General features: G+C 53.3%; 1 protein-coding gene and 1 long non-coding RNA gene across 11 annotated transcripts in view; one reads left to right on the forward strand and one right to left on the reverse strand.

The window, feature by feature from the left end:
- SIN3A (SIN3 transcription regulator family member A) overlaps window positions 1-9960 on the reverse strand; it is an 84880-nt gene extending 74920 nt beyond the window's left edge. For 2 of the 9 annotated variants that reach the window (XM_031002360.3, XM_055363815.2), the window contains exon 1: window positions 5303-5588. The gene's annotated coding sequence lies outside the window, so the exon portion shown is untranslated. The other 7 variants (XM_055363814.2, XM_055363820.2, XM_063699041.1 and 4 more) reach the window with 7 other exon arrangements.
- On the forward strand, window positions 5309-7871 carry LOC129527152 (uncharacterized). Of its 2 annotated transcripts, none has more exons than XR_010131182.1 (3): window positions 5309-5452; window positions 5641-5988; window positions 6200-7869. It is a non-coding gene; the product is annotated as an uncharacterized lncRNA (long non-coding RNA). The 2 variants fall into 2 exon arrangements; XR_008672103.2 differs by having other exon boundaries at window positions 5345-5452; window positions 5612-5988; window positions 6200-7871.
- Window positions 9961-14618: the final 4658 nt, after the last annotated feature.

The raw sequence follows: 14618 nt of genomic DNA on the forward strand, positions 1-14618 counted from the left end.
GAAAGATGACACAATAGACAAAGTATGATATTTAGAATAGTAGGCAGTGACAGGTATCAAGAACAAAAGGCAAGGAAGAGTTTTTGAAATTGTAGATAAGAATGGTCAGATAATACCTACTGATAAGGTAACTTCTGAGTAAAGGAAGTGAGGGAGCTAGTCATGCAGAAATTAGTGGAGTAAGCCTTCTAGGCAGAGGGGACAGCAACCGCAAAGACCCTCATGTCTTTGTGAGTGCTCACATGTGCTTGACATGTTCCAAAACAGCATGAAGGCTGGGTAGCTGAAGAAAAACGAAAGAAGGACTAGTCAGAAATGTAGTCAGAGAGGTAACTAGGATAAGGGAGGCAGGCAGAGGGTACATCAGATTTGTTCTTACAGGTGTTTATTTTTTGACACAGGGTCTCATTTTGTCGTCAAGGCTGGGGTGCAGTGGCACAGTCACGGCTCACTGCAGCCTCAAGCTCCTGAGCTCAAGCAATCCTCCTGCCTCAGCCTCTCAAGTAACTGGGACTACAGGCACGCGCCAGCATGCCTGGCTAATTTTTAATTTTTTTATAGAGACAGGGTCTTGTTATGATGCCCAAGCTGGTCTCAAACTCCTGGACTCAAACGATCCTCCCACTTGAGCTCCCAAAATGGTGAAGTTACAGACATATCTTTTTTTTTTTCTTTTGAGACAGAGTCTCGCTCTGTCGCCCAGGCTAGAGTGCAGTGCCATGATCTCGGCTCACTGCAAGCTCCACCTCCCGGGTTCACACCATTCTCCTGCCTCAACCTCCCGAGTAGCTGGGACTACAGGTGCGTGTGCCACCATGACCAGCTAACTCTTTTGTATTTTTTTAGTGGAGACTTTGTTAGCCAGGATGGTCTCAATCTCCTGACCTCGTGATCCGCCCGCCTCAGCCTCCCAAAGTGCTGGTATTACAGGCATGGGCCACCACACCCGGCTCATTACAGACATATCTAAATAAGGACTCAGGTTTAATACTCAGACTGAAATGGAAAGCCACTGGATGGTTTTAAGCAGAGAAGTGACACGGTATGACTTAGGTTTCAAAAGAATCACTTGGGTTGCTATGTTGAGAACACATTTAAGAGCCGCAGTAACAAAACAAGGAGAATAGAATCCAAGCTAGAGATGCACAGGCGCTGACTAGGGCAGTGGAGATGCAGATCCTAAGTGGTCTAATTCTGGATAGCATTTTGAATATAAAGCAATAAAATTTACTGATGGACCACATATGAAAAAAACACAGAAGAGTCAACAATGTCTCTCAGTTATCCAAGAGGAGACATCAAGTGGAGACCTTGAGTGGGCCACTAGACATATTAGTCTATGGTAGAGGGAGAGATCCCCGTTAGAGTCATCAGCATTGTTTGGATTTTAGAAAGGTAATATGGTACATATACTGTATCATCTCTCTCTCCCAGCTAGGGCTGAGTAGCTCCCCATAATCAAGCAGTCACATTTCTGCATCATGCAGGATAGTCCAGGTCAGGCTGTACCCCAAAACTAGTTGTGGAACTAGACTTACCAAAAAACAAAAATTCTTGCATTTCAGAACTGCAAATAAAGGATGTGGACCTGCATATCCTCCAATAGCCCATATGTCAGCAAGCCTAGCCCTGGAGGACACCAAGAAGACTCATGAAGGGTCCACTGTCACGCTGAGAAATATGGGTAACATACTAGCACACAAGACAAAAAGTGGGTAGGGAAAACAAAAGCAAAAGGGGCAAATAAGAAATACATCAGGTAGAAATTGCCACCAATGACCGGGCACGGTGGCTCACGTCTTAATCCTAGCACTTTTGAGAGGCTGAGGCAGAAGGATCTCTTGAGCCCAGGAGTTCGAGACCAGCCTGGGCAACATAGCAGGACTTCATCTCTATAAAAATATTAAAAAAATTAGCCAGGTGCATGGTGGCACACACCTGTAGTCCCAGCTACATGGGAGGCTAAGGTAGGAGGGTAGCTTAAGTCCAGGAGATCAACACTGCAGTGAGCTGTGATCATGCCACTGCACTCCAGCCTGGTGACAGAGTGAGACTTCGTCTAAAAAAAAAAAAAAAAAGACATGAGAAAAAAAGACATTATGCGGCCGGGTGCAGTGGATCATGCCTGTAATCCCAGTACTTTGGGAGGCTGAGGCGGGCGGATCACAAGGTCAGGGGTCTGAGACCAACCTGATCAACATGGTGAAACCCTGTCTCTACCAAAAGTACAAAACTTAGCCAGGCGTGTGGTGGCGCCCCAGCTTCTTCTTCGTGGAGGCTGAGGCAGGACAATCGCTAGAACCCGGGAGGAGGAAGTTGCAGTGAGCTGAGATTGCACCACTGCACTCCAGCCTGGGAGACAGAGCAGGACTCCGTCTCAAAAAAAAAAAAAAAAAAGTCTAGTGCCTAACACAGTATCTGTGACACAGTAAGTGCTCAATAAATATCAGCTTTTATTTTTCAAGGGGCGAGGAAGGTGTATTTTGAAAAAGCATATACTATTTATTTTTTTAAAGGCCTACAGAAAGTAAAGCTTAACAAACTCTTGGCTGGTGGACTGCCCAGAAAAGAAAGCCATGAAAAGCACTATGCTAAACTACTGAATGCCATGGATATAACCTCTTAATTCCAGTTAAAATTCCCAGGTACTAACATCTGCCATGCACAGCTCTCCAGTGTCTTGTCTGCTCACACTGAAGACGTAAAAAGAATTATACTTCACCAGGAATCTTGTCAAATTACTACACACCTCCTTCCTTAAAAAAGAAAAAAAGTCTTTCTCTGTATGTAAATTATTAAAACCCTCTTAATTACGAAGTGCCAATCTTTCTAAGCTATTTATCTCTGAACAAAATTATAGTATATAAAATAATTATCTGGAGATTATGAAGCATTTATGAAAATGTTCCTAATACAGCAAAACCAGGTTCTTACTTGAATCCTTATAGACTCCTCTGTGTTCCCCAGTATACAGCACTGCAAATCGTGGGAACTATATATGTAGCCCAAATCTTCCTCAATCGTCAATCGTTCTCCGTTCTCTCAGTTTATGGCATCAGAAAAAACCACCTGGATTTTTTGTCTCCCCACCAATTCTATTACAGCCATCATTTGCTAAACTAAAATGCTATTGCTTTTGCAACTTCCTTAGCAGAGAAGGTAGGACCCACCTACCCTTTTCACATAAATATAGCACAGGGTACCACTCAGGCCCTACTAACCAAAGCACAAATCTAGAATTTCACTTCAGATAATTAACCAGAGGCTCATTTAGACATTACTGCATAAATAAACATTGGTTCCATGTTTATTTTTCTCATGAAAAATGTTTAAAACATTGAAATAATTTCTCTCAATAGGAAAAGATAATGTATCAAGTGAAAGCAAAAACCTCATCTAATGTGGTTCTACTATCTAAATCTGAAATGTCCTAAGGCAACTCTCCAATACAGGCTGGAGGGCAACGCTACAGATGTCACATACAGAAGGCTACCCTGATCCACAATTTCACCCTCCTCTGAAATAAAAAGGGCAACAACACTGTACTATGTAGACTATAAACAGAAAGTGGTCTAGATGGTCTAACATAATTACATAAAATCAAAAAGAAAAGACTTTTCACCTATAGTTACCTAAATAGCAAATTCTTTAGGAAACCAAGTTTTTTTGGTTGTTTGTTTTCTGAGGCGGAGTTTTGCTCCTGTCGCCCAGGCTACAGTGCAATGGCCCCATCTCGGCTCACTGCAACCTCGCCTCCCGGGTTCAAGTGATTCTCCTGCCTCAGCCTCCCCAGTAGCTGGGATTACAGGCGCTTGCCACCACGCCCAGCTATTTTTTGTATTTTTAGTAGAAACAGGGTTTCGCCATGTAAGCCTGGCTGGTCTCGAACTCCTGACCTCAAGTGATCCACCTGCCTCGGCCTCCCAAAGTGCTAGGATTACAGGCATGAGCCACCGCGCCCGGCCAGGAAACTAAGTTTATATAGCAGAACCATCTGCACAATGAAAGCATTCAAAAATACAAGTGTCAGAGATATCGGAGTATTTTATTCAAAGTCTGAGTTCTTAAAAAATAAAACCCTACTTTATAAACAGACCAGTTTTGAGATTAAAATGTAAATCCAAACTTTCCTGTTATAAATCTCAGCCTTGTAAAGAGGAGGAGCTTCCACTGCCTTTTCAAGGCTAACTTCGTTTAAAGTCATAACGCACCGAAACAGACGCCAAGTCTACTACCCACCACCCATTGGCTCAAAGGAAGCCCCGCCCCGTACAGCCACGGTAACTGAACATCAAGGGAACCCCAGGGAAGGTTTTCCCTCCGCCACATTTCTAGTCTCTGATGACTCCCTGTCCCTCCCCTACCATCACCACTGCGGATCTAGGGTTCCAGCACCAGCCACGCACGCTCCTACAAGAGGACCTTGGGCACTTCGCCCCAATAGTTACAACCAAGAGGGGAGTGGGGGTAACCATGCTCCCACTCTCCTGGCTGCACGGTGCCAGACACGCTGCATGGAGCAAAGCGGAGAAAGCAGCTCCGGCACAGGGCCCTTGTGCCCCCAGGCAGAAGGCATGACCCAGCCACAAGAGTAAGTCCTGACACCTCCGCAGCTCCCAGTCGGCGGGTGCCCCTCCCTCCCCACGGAGACATAGGGCGGGGCAGATCTAGGCGCCGAGACTCCCAGCCAGACCCGACAGCGGGCTTTCCCTAGCACCTCCTCATTGCCAAGGAGGCGGAAACCCGAGGCCGGGGCGGGGTGCAGGGGGGGACGGCCAAGGGGAGTGGCATCACGGATCAGTACGGCCCCTCCGGCCAACCGGATCCCAAGAAGGCGGAGGAACTCAGACTTCACGCCCCCTCCCTGCCGCGCCCTGAATCTACACGCGGGAGACCCCCCCCACCCGTCCCCGACCCCAGCAGGCCAGAGCGCGGCCGCCAGCCCGAGGCCCCGCCCACCCCAGGAGGAGGGGAGGGGGTGGTCGGCCGCAAACCGCACTCAGCGCGAAGCCGGCCCCGCCCCTTTCTCCACAATCGCACGCGCGCGCCGGCCCCGCCTCTGAGCGGCGGCGCGAGAGCCCGCCCCCCTCCGCGCGCACCGGGACTACGCTCTCCTCCCCCTCCCGCGCGGAGAGCTACCCCGCTCCGCCCCCCACCCCCCTCACACAGCCACACACCTCCCGCCCGTCTGCTCTACGGGAAGCCGAGGAGGTCAGCCCCCTCCCCCAAAAATACACACCCTCGAGTCCGCGGTTACCCGCCACCAGGCTCCCGCCCGGCCCCCGGCCCAGCGTGCTCTCACCGCAAAGCTGCTTCGGCCGCTCGTCACTGCGTGTCCCTCTCAGCGTGAGCCGCGAGCTCAGCAGGGAGGCCCCGAGAACGGCGCGGGGCACAGGCCCGCCGAAGCGGACTGCCAGCTACCTCTCCACTAACGAAGCGGTCACAGGCTCCGGTGCCCAGACTGGGAGGGAGGGAGGGAGGGAGGGAGGGAAACTCCGAGGGGGGAAGGGGAGGGGGGAAGATGGAGAAACCGTCTCCGCCGCCTCTACCGCCGCGGCCGCTTCTCTGTTACCCGGGAAATCCCGCCCACTCCCCCGACCCCGCCCCGCAGAGAGAAGACTCAGCTTCGTTCCAACACAGGACGCAATACCCGCCCGTCAAAGACTCAGCCAACCACCGAGGCCTGTCTTATGATTTCCCGCCCCTTCCCCCTCGACTGGTAGGGGAGGGGGAGCCGCTCTCCTTCTCCACGCCCCTATTGGCGGGGAGCTTCCCTAACTCAACCCCGCCTATTGGAGACGGACTGCTGAAGCCCACCCCCGAGCCCCAACACTATTGGAGGAAGCAGGGAAGCTCTTCCTGTCTCATTGGAGGACACCACATAACCCGCCCTGCAGCGTCTCAGCCACAGGCCTAACAAGTTGGCTCCCGCCTCCGCTGGTCATCGCATTGGAAGGCTACCCCTGGCTCTCCCACCGCCCCAGTAAGGTAAGTAACCGATGTGGGGTAAAATGTCTGTAAGTGAAACAGGCTCCGCCTACCGCACTGCCGGGCCAGGCCCCGCCTCAAGAGTCGGATTGGATATCTTGGCGCTGGCAGGACCCTCCATTGGCCAGGGCGCCCGTCTAGGAAGGAGCTAATTCCACCCTGCGCGAGGAGGCTGAACCTTAGCAGTCCTTTTGTGGAATGTTTACACTAGAGACTGAAGCTCGGAGTTCCAGGGCCCGAGATAGGAGGGGGAGCGGAGCTCATCAGCGGAGACTCCACATCCTAGGATTTGAAGGAAAGGCAGCCCACCATGGAGGACTCCCTTACAAAAAAAATGAGAGAATGAGAACTCATCCTTCCGTCCGGTTATCTTTACAGTTTACATTCTACACACTGCGTCCTTGTAAACACAAATATCCGGAGCAGCTGGCAACTCCTTTCAGCCAAGTAGAGTACAGAACTAAGGTCTGGAGACCTAGGCGGAGAAGTAAACTCCCTAGAGCTGAATATGCAGTCCTAAGAGGGCGGAGATAACCAAAAGAGAGGCGGGCTTTAACAGCCACCGCCCTGGCAAGCCTCCGGAAGGCGGAGCGTGAGGCACAAGGTACTCACGATCTCCCGGGTGGATCTGGAGGCATCCTCAGAACTGAGAAAGGAGAGGAAAACACCAAAACAGGCCACGGCATAAATTAACCTTGGGGACATGCCACACTCAGAGAATGGATAAAGTTTCCGTAGTTGGGGACATAAGATAACGGCTGTTCACCTTCTCCTTGGCCAGGAGTGTTAATAGCAGTTCCTGTGCTCTCTCTGTGTAGGTAACAGGGCCTCGAACACACAGTGAGACAAAGTGCTTTCAATTCCTAGTTTGCTTTTATTTATTCACCAAATAGGGCGTGGGCCTGACGCTGATCTTACTTTGGGGGGCGCTCTCTCAGCGCCAGGAGAGGTGACGGGATTACGTTGTTACCGCTCTCCCGAATAAGTAGAACCCTCCTCCCAGAGAGCTAAGACCCCAAGGGACACGCCCAGGGAACCCACGCCTAGGTCCAACACTGTCCTCCCTCTGCAATCCAGCGGAAACGGCCAGGAACGAGCTCTGGCAGCAGGTGGGCCTGACTCCAGCGATGGCTTCGAGCCGCGAAACCACAGCAGCGAATTGTGAACTCCAAGGGTAGCCGACAGGTGGGAGCAGCCTTGCCAGTAGCCAAGCCCTGCCCCAGGACAGAGCTCTAAAAATAAGTCAGACCAACGAAGCGACCCCAGGGCCAAACTGCTCGGAGGTTAGGAGGAAGCGGCACTCCAGCAGAACTGACCCAAGGCTACTTTTAACTTTGCGCCGCCTTCCACCACTAGACTGAGTACCACAGGGCATTCCCACCATGGTATCAACAACTACTCAGAACCCAAGCCAGCATTAGGCCGCCCACGACTTCCCGTGAACACAGGGTACCACCTGCGCTAAGATCTCGCCTAAGGGCCCCAGGCCAGGGCACTAGGTTGTCAGAGTCTCAGATACAGCCAACTAAGGACAGCCGCTGCCATGCCTAGGAAAGAACAGACACTTGCAGCGTCTGCAGAGTTCTCGAGCTTAAGCTCAGGGAAGTCAAGGAGCACGGAAATAGCCAAGCGACAGGGTTAGAACTTTAGTACTTGGCCCCGGCCCCGAAAGGCAGATCTCAAACCCAGCAGAACCTCCGGAGTTTCGCTCCCGAAATCCACTCCGCACTGTAATCCCCTGGCTTCACCCCGAAGGCTACCAGGTCTCGAGCCTCGGTGGAACCTTTGTGTGGCTTCTCGGCTCTCCCCGCCCCCCTCGCCAAGGGCGCCGAGCCTAGGACTTCCGGGCGGGAGGGCAGTTCGAAAGAGCTAGGCGGGCCTCACACATGTGCGGAGCGCGCTCAAGAGCGAAGGAGGGAGGCGGGGAACAAGGGTGGACTTCCCCTCCCAGCTCTCTCCGCCGGAGGCCGGGCTACCCGCCCCACCAATCAGAGTCGGGGGCGGGACCTTGCGCCTCACGTCATCCGCAAGAACCGTCCCTCCTCCCTCCGCGGAAAAAAAATCCTAGCAACTTAAACTCCAGCCCGGCCTCCCGATAGGCGGAGCTCGGGAGAATGTCATCCAATCCACATCCAAGAAGGGGAAAAAAAGGGAGTCTCGCCCAGCCAGTGGAAGACAAGAGAAGGCGGGGCCTCCGGGCGAGCCGGAGGTGGGTGGGAGAGAGGAAAGAGGCCCGCCCCTCAGCTCCCCTCCAGGCGGGTTGCACAAGCCGCCGGCGGAGTAGATAGTAAACAGTCTGGGCCGAGGAGTGCAGGCAGGGGCCGCCCGGCGCTCGGTGGACTGGGCCCCTGCGCCGCCTCTCCCGGCGTCGCCCCGCCCGGCCAGGACGGTTCCCGCCGGCGCCCCGCCTACCCGCCCGCGGCCGCCATCCCGGCTGACAGGCGCGCCCCCCGCGCCCCTCCCCGCCCGCTGATGCATTTCCTTTTCCCGATTCCGAGCGTGGAGACTGTTTTCCCAGTTTCCGACCTTCACTGCCCCTTTCAGGCCACCCCCTCGTGGGCGCGCACACGCCCGCGCCCCCGCCCCCGCCCCCGCCCCATCCGCGCCGAGCGGTCCGCAGCGGCACCTCGCGGGAAGGGGGAGCCCGGCGGCGGCACGGTCGGGGGAGGGGAAGAGAGCAGCAGTCGCCGCCGCCGCCTTGGGGTGGGCGGGGAAGCAGGCAGCTCCATGTTTGCAAGGGGATCAGCCGGGGCCGCGGGCGAAGCCGCCGAGTTCCTGGGGGTTTTCCGCACCACCGGTGCGAGCTCCTTGCCGGGTCGCGGCCTGACGGGTTCCGGCACCGAATGCTGACTCGACCGCCACGGCCAGGGAGTTTGGAGACCCGGCAGCTCGCAGGGCTAGCGGCGAGGCGCAGGGGCTCTTTCCGGTGGCCTCTCCCGCCCCCGGCCGCCCCTCCCGCAAGTCCGGTGTTGCCCCCGCCCCCAGAGTCCATAACAACCGCGGGCCCACAGTGCCCGCGCCTCTCCGGAGCGCGCCCACCGCCCCCTCCAAGTTTGCGGGCAAAAGCAAAACCCTCGGGGCGGCTGCCGCCCTTGTCCAGCGTGGGTAGCCAGGAAAGCCGCGGGCCCCGGCTCGTTCGCTAACTCCAGCTCTCGAGCAACTCCGGGCGCCGCGAGCTCAGTGGGCCCCGCCGACCATGCTCGAGCCGCCGCCCCCTGCAGAGCCCGCACGCCGCAGCTCTGGCCCGGTTCTAGTCGGTGTGCGGAATCCCCCTTTTCTTTCCAGTATTTTTCTTTTTAAAAAAACGGCACAACAGGAGCCGGGGGTCTCCTGCCCGCCCCTTCTCCAGTCCGCCGCCAAAACCTTCCGAAACCGACTGCTCGGTGAGATAAACTAGGCTACACGGCCGGCGCAGGGACGACCCCAGGCCAGGCCCACCCCTCTCCCACGGCTCCGGCCCGGCTGGGAAACACACACACTGGCGAGCGGGCGGCGCCAAGAGCTCTCCTTCCTGGCCTGTCCCTCGCCTACCTCGGCCGCGGAACTCCGAGCCTCCCCTCAGCTCGGTCCCAGGGCCCGCAGGGCCCACACCACGTCGGGCCGGCCAGACCGAGCGGCCGGCGGACTAGCCCCCCAAACGCCTGAGATTGGGGGGACCAAATTAAAAGCAGCTGTTTAACATACCTTCCGAGCCAGGCGAGGAGTCCTGAATGGGGGGGAACGCCCCCCACGGGCCATTGGCTCCCCGGCGCTCACGTCAGTCACCCTGGGCCCGCCTCCGCCCTTCGCCCCGCCTCTTCCCCTTCATTGAACGCCCCCTCCTTCCAAAAAATATAAATTAATTAATTAAACTAAACGCGAGTGGGAGACGCCTCCGTGGTAGAGGCCCATATAGCTCCCTCGCCGCCGACTCGAGTTTCTTGAGGTCCTCGGACTGGGGGGAGGCCGCCTGGGACTCGGAGATCCGCTGGGTGGACGCGGAGGAGGAGCCAGCGGAGCTACCCGGCCCCAACTTCCTTCACACACACAACCCATTTGGAACTAGGTAGGAGAGAAGGGTAGGAGCACCCTAGTCACTGGCTGGAGTGGGCAGACTCCTGTGGCTGTGTGACCTAACCGTGTTCGGTCCGCTCTGTTAGGCGCCTAAAAATGAGTGATGCAAACAGGAAGCCCTGCGTCCGCGGGCAACGGGCACTTGCCTGAGCACCTACTGTGGGTGAGGCAGACATTCATACGTACCTGCTGCTGGGTGCAATTACAGACTGGATGACATGCTTACTCTACCCCTCCAAGGGCTCCAGATTCAGCCGAGGAGATTCTACGTAAGGAACTAAGGCAAGGCAGGAATGTGTATGAAAATAGGAATGTGTATGTAAATAGGAGCTCAGAGAAGAGAGATTCCTTCTCGCTGAAGGAGAATTGGGAAAGGTTTCATGAAGGAGGTGGCATTCAAGTTGGGTCTTAAAGATTTCATCCAGCAAATTGGAGGGGCAGGTCATTTTCAGCAAAGGACACAAAGGGGTAAATGCAAAAAAGGACCTTCATATGTGGCTGTAGTAATAAAAAAGGAGGGGTGGGGAGATGGAACAAACAGTTGAAGACTTTTAGTTGAGTAAAATTCTTGGACGTGCGCAGCAGAATGTGCAGGCAGCACGGTCACAAGGCCCACAGACCCAGAACTATAGTGTAAGATGTTTGGCACCCTGGCAGAAAGATGGGTTCTGACGATGCACTGAGAGAGAAGTGCCTATAGGCAGCAAGGGGAGGCCCAGAGGCTGTTGTAATACTGCGTTTGGAGACTACAGAAGTGCCTCTTGTGGAAGGAATAGCTGAGGAAAGAGAAGGCTTCTTTTCTCTATCAAAGCCACCCAATCCGAAAGCTTTCCCCACCTTCAGCAGCCCTCAAGTCAAAGCTTTGACTCAGATCCTTCCTTGCCTCATTTGCTTTATTTTTCATAACTTCTAACCAAAAGGAGTTTCTAGGGGACAGAAACCACCCCACATGTCTGTATTCCAGAGAGCTGAGCCTAGAGCCAGAGCACACAATGTGAAACAAACAAAAAAACCTGTTTGTTGAGGCATTGAGGAAAGGAAGTTAATGTGGATAAGGTGGGGTGTGCAGAATGTGAAGGACCTTGGCATCCAATGGGCAGAATGAGGGCCTGCTGCCAGTTAGGAAATTATTGGGAAGTCTATCCCAATAATTCAGGAGACACGGAAGGAGGATTGACCAGAACAGTGACAGTGGGTGAAAAGAATTTTTTTTTTTTTTGAGACAAAGTCTCACTCTGTCACCCAGGCTGGAGTGCAATGGCATGGTCTCGGCTGACTGCAGCCTCCGCCTCCCAGGTTCAAGCGATTCTCCTGCCTCAGCCTCCCGAGTAGCTGGGACTACAGGCTACAGGTGTGTGCCACCACACCCGGCTAATTTTTGTATTTTTAGTAGAGATGGGGTTTCACTGTGTTGGCCAGGTTGGTCTCCAACTCCTGACCTTGTGATCTACCCGCCTCTGCCTCCCAAAGTGCTGAGATTATAGGCGTGAGCCACCGCGCCCAGCCGGTTAGAAGAATATTGAAGGAGAGCCTGTATTTGAGAAAGACTCAAGGGGAGTAGGTGAGTGATTCAGTGTGGGTAGTAGAGGGAAAGAAGTAGCCTGTGGCCTGCTGTGTGAAGAGTTGATAGAGCTTGAGGCTACTAGTTAGGTAATCTGAGTTCTGCACTTAGCATGGTCGGCGACTGGTGTTATAGTCTTAGGCAAGTCTCTTCCTCCCTCTGAGCCTCAGTTTCCCTGTGAAATGGGGGTGGAAATTGGAATAGAAAGACTCGGCTGGACGTGGTGGCTCACACCTGTAATCCCAGCACTTTGGGAGAACAAGGTGGGCGGATCACAAGGTTAGGAGATCAAGACCATCCTGGCTAACACAGTGAAACCCCGTCTCTACTAAAAAATACAAAAAATTAGCCGGGCGTGTTGGTTCGCGCCTGTAGTCCCAGCTACTTGGGAGGCTGAGGCAGGAGAATAGCGTGAACTTGGGAGGCGGAGCTTGCAGTGAGCCGAGATCGCGCCACTGCACTCCAGCCTGGGCGTCAGAGACAGACTCCGTCTCAAAAAAAAAAAAAAAAGAAAAAAGAAAAAAAGATAGACTCTAAGGACCTCACATAGGATCCAGGTGGGGGAAGCTTACCACTGAGGAGACAGGGTAGGTGGGAAGAACTACTGATTTTGGAAGGGCAGTGGGTCACCCCAACTGGAGTCTGGAGACTGGAAAATGGGCAGTAGCTCAGTCGATTGAATCACTGGGTGAAAAGTATGGAGAGGGAAAGGCCAGGAGATAAGAACTATGTGTTCAGCAGGAGGCCCACCCTGGCAGAGCCATGGAGTTTGAGGTTCATCTTCCCTAGGGTGAGGACCAAGTTTTTCTTCAGAACAGAGATCCCAGCTGGGCAACAGAGCAAGACCCTGTCTCTACAAAATATTTAAAAATTAGCTGTGCGTGGGCTGGGCGCTGTGGCTCATGCCTGTAATCCCAAGACTTTGGGAGGCCAATCACCTGAGGTTAGGATCACCTGAAGGCGGATCACCTGAGGCCAGGAGTTCGAGACTAGCCTGGCCAACATGAAGAAACCCCATCTCTAGTAAAAATACAAAAAAATTAGCTGGGCATGGTGGTGGGCACCTGTAATCCCAGCTACTCGGGAGGCTGAGGCAGGAGAATCACTTGAACCCAGGAGGCAGAGGTTGTAGTGAGCTGAGATTGCACCACTGCACTCCAGCCTGGGCGATAAGAGTGAAACTCCATCTCAAAAAAAAAAATTAGCTGTGCGTGATGGCACGTGCCTACAGTCCGAGCTACTCGGGAGGCTGAGGCAGGAGAATCGCTTGATCCTGGGAGGTGGAGGTTGCAGTGAACCGAGATCACATCACTGCACTCCTGCCTGGGTGACAAGAGCAAAACCCTGTCTCAAAAAAAAAAAAAAAAAAAAAATAGCTGTCCATGGTGGCAACATGCCTACAGTCCCAGCTAGTTGGGAGGCTGAGGCAGGAGAATTGTTTGAACCTGGGAGGCGGAGGTTGCAGTGAGCCTAGATCGCGCCACTTCACTCCAGCCTGGGCAGAAGAGTGAAACTCTTTGAGAGTTTTTTTTGAGACAGAGTCTCAAAAAGAACCCAGCCGGGTGCAGTGCCTCACATCTGTAATCCTAGCACTTTGGGAGGCCCAGGTGGTTGGATCACCTGAGGTCAGGAGTCCAAGACCAACCAGCCTGGCTAACATGGCAAAACCCCGTCTCTACTAAAAATAGAAAAATTAGCTGGGCGTGGTGGTGGGCGCCTATAATCCCAGCTACTCAGGAGGCTGAGGCAGGAGAATCACTTGAACCCGGGAGGCAGAAGTTGCAATGAGCCGAGATCATGCCATCTCACTCCAGCCTGGGCGGGGAAGAGTGAAACTCCATCTCAAAAAAAAAAAAAAAAAAAAAAAGAACCAATCCCCTGATGGCTGGATCCCCATCTCAAATTCCTGCTCTATTTCTTAATTTCTTAAGGGGCTCTAGCTGAAGGCATAACAGATACTGTGTCAAAGTGAGATGAGGCAGATTGGTGGAGCAGAAAGAACTAGTCTGGAAGTTTAGTCCCCTGGTTCCCACTGTCCCTTCTTATCTGTGGATCAGCTTCCTCTCCTGTATAAGAGGATAACATAGCAATCCTTGCCCTGTTATGAGGATCAAATGTGATGATAAAGTGTGCTTTATCACCTGGTAAGGTTCTGAGCTGCTGTGGAAGCCAAAGACCCAGCATTTGACAGTGATACTAGGCAGCACGTGTTGTGCTGTGGATGCAGTTCCTCATGGAGGATTTGCAACTGCAACAGTTACCTCCACTCAGAGAACCAGGCTTTGCTGACACTGCCCGTGGTCCTATGTGTGCCACTCTGGTGGAGACCTCCTCCTGAACACTTGGCAGACTGAGTTTCTTGAGGACAGACACTTCGATGCACCTCTGAGTCCCCAGAGCTCACTGCAGTCAGATACAGGGGGCCCTTTGGAAGGGGTCCAGTGATGGTTTCTGACTCAGTATGTTGACACCTGGACAGCACGGCAAGTCCCACATTCTTTGGAAAAGAGAACGCTTGATTTGGTGACATTGTCCCTCCAGCTTCCAGCTGCTCTGAGGGGTTACATCCATGCTACTCCCCCGACTACCCTATCAGTGAAGACAAAACTAAGTGGACTTTGTGAACCAACTGGTATAGGTAAAAAAAATAATAATGATAATAATTAAAATAAAATTAAGTGGATTTGGGTAAGGGCCCTCCTAGGAGAAATCACACTGGTAGGTCAGGTTCTGATTCCTGGAGGCCCGTTTTATGTGAAAAGTCTCATAGACCAGCCTGGGCAACACAGTGAGACTGTCTCTACAAAAAATAAAAACAAATTTAGTTGGGCATGGTGGCATGTCCCTGTGGTCCCAGCTACTCAAGAGGCTGAGGCAGGAAGGTCACCTGAGCCTGGGAGGTTGAGACTGCTGTTAGCTGTAATCACACCACTGCACTTGAGCCTGGGAGACAGAGCAAGACCCTGTCTCAAACAACAACAACAAAAAATTCTTGTAGAGTTTGTGAGTTAGGGAT

The sequence above is a fragment of the Gorilla gorilla genome, chromosome 16, assembly GCF_029281585.2.
Source record: "Gorilla gorilla gorilla isolate KB3781 chromosome 16, NHGRI_mGorGor1-v2.1_pri, whole genome shotgun sequence".
Taxonomy (NCBI): domain Eukaryota; kingdom Metazoa; phylum Chordata; class Mammalia; order Primates; family Hominidae; genus Gorilla; species Gorilla gorilla.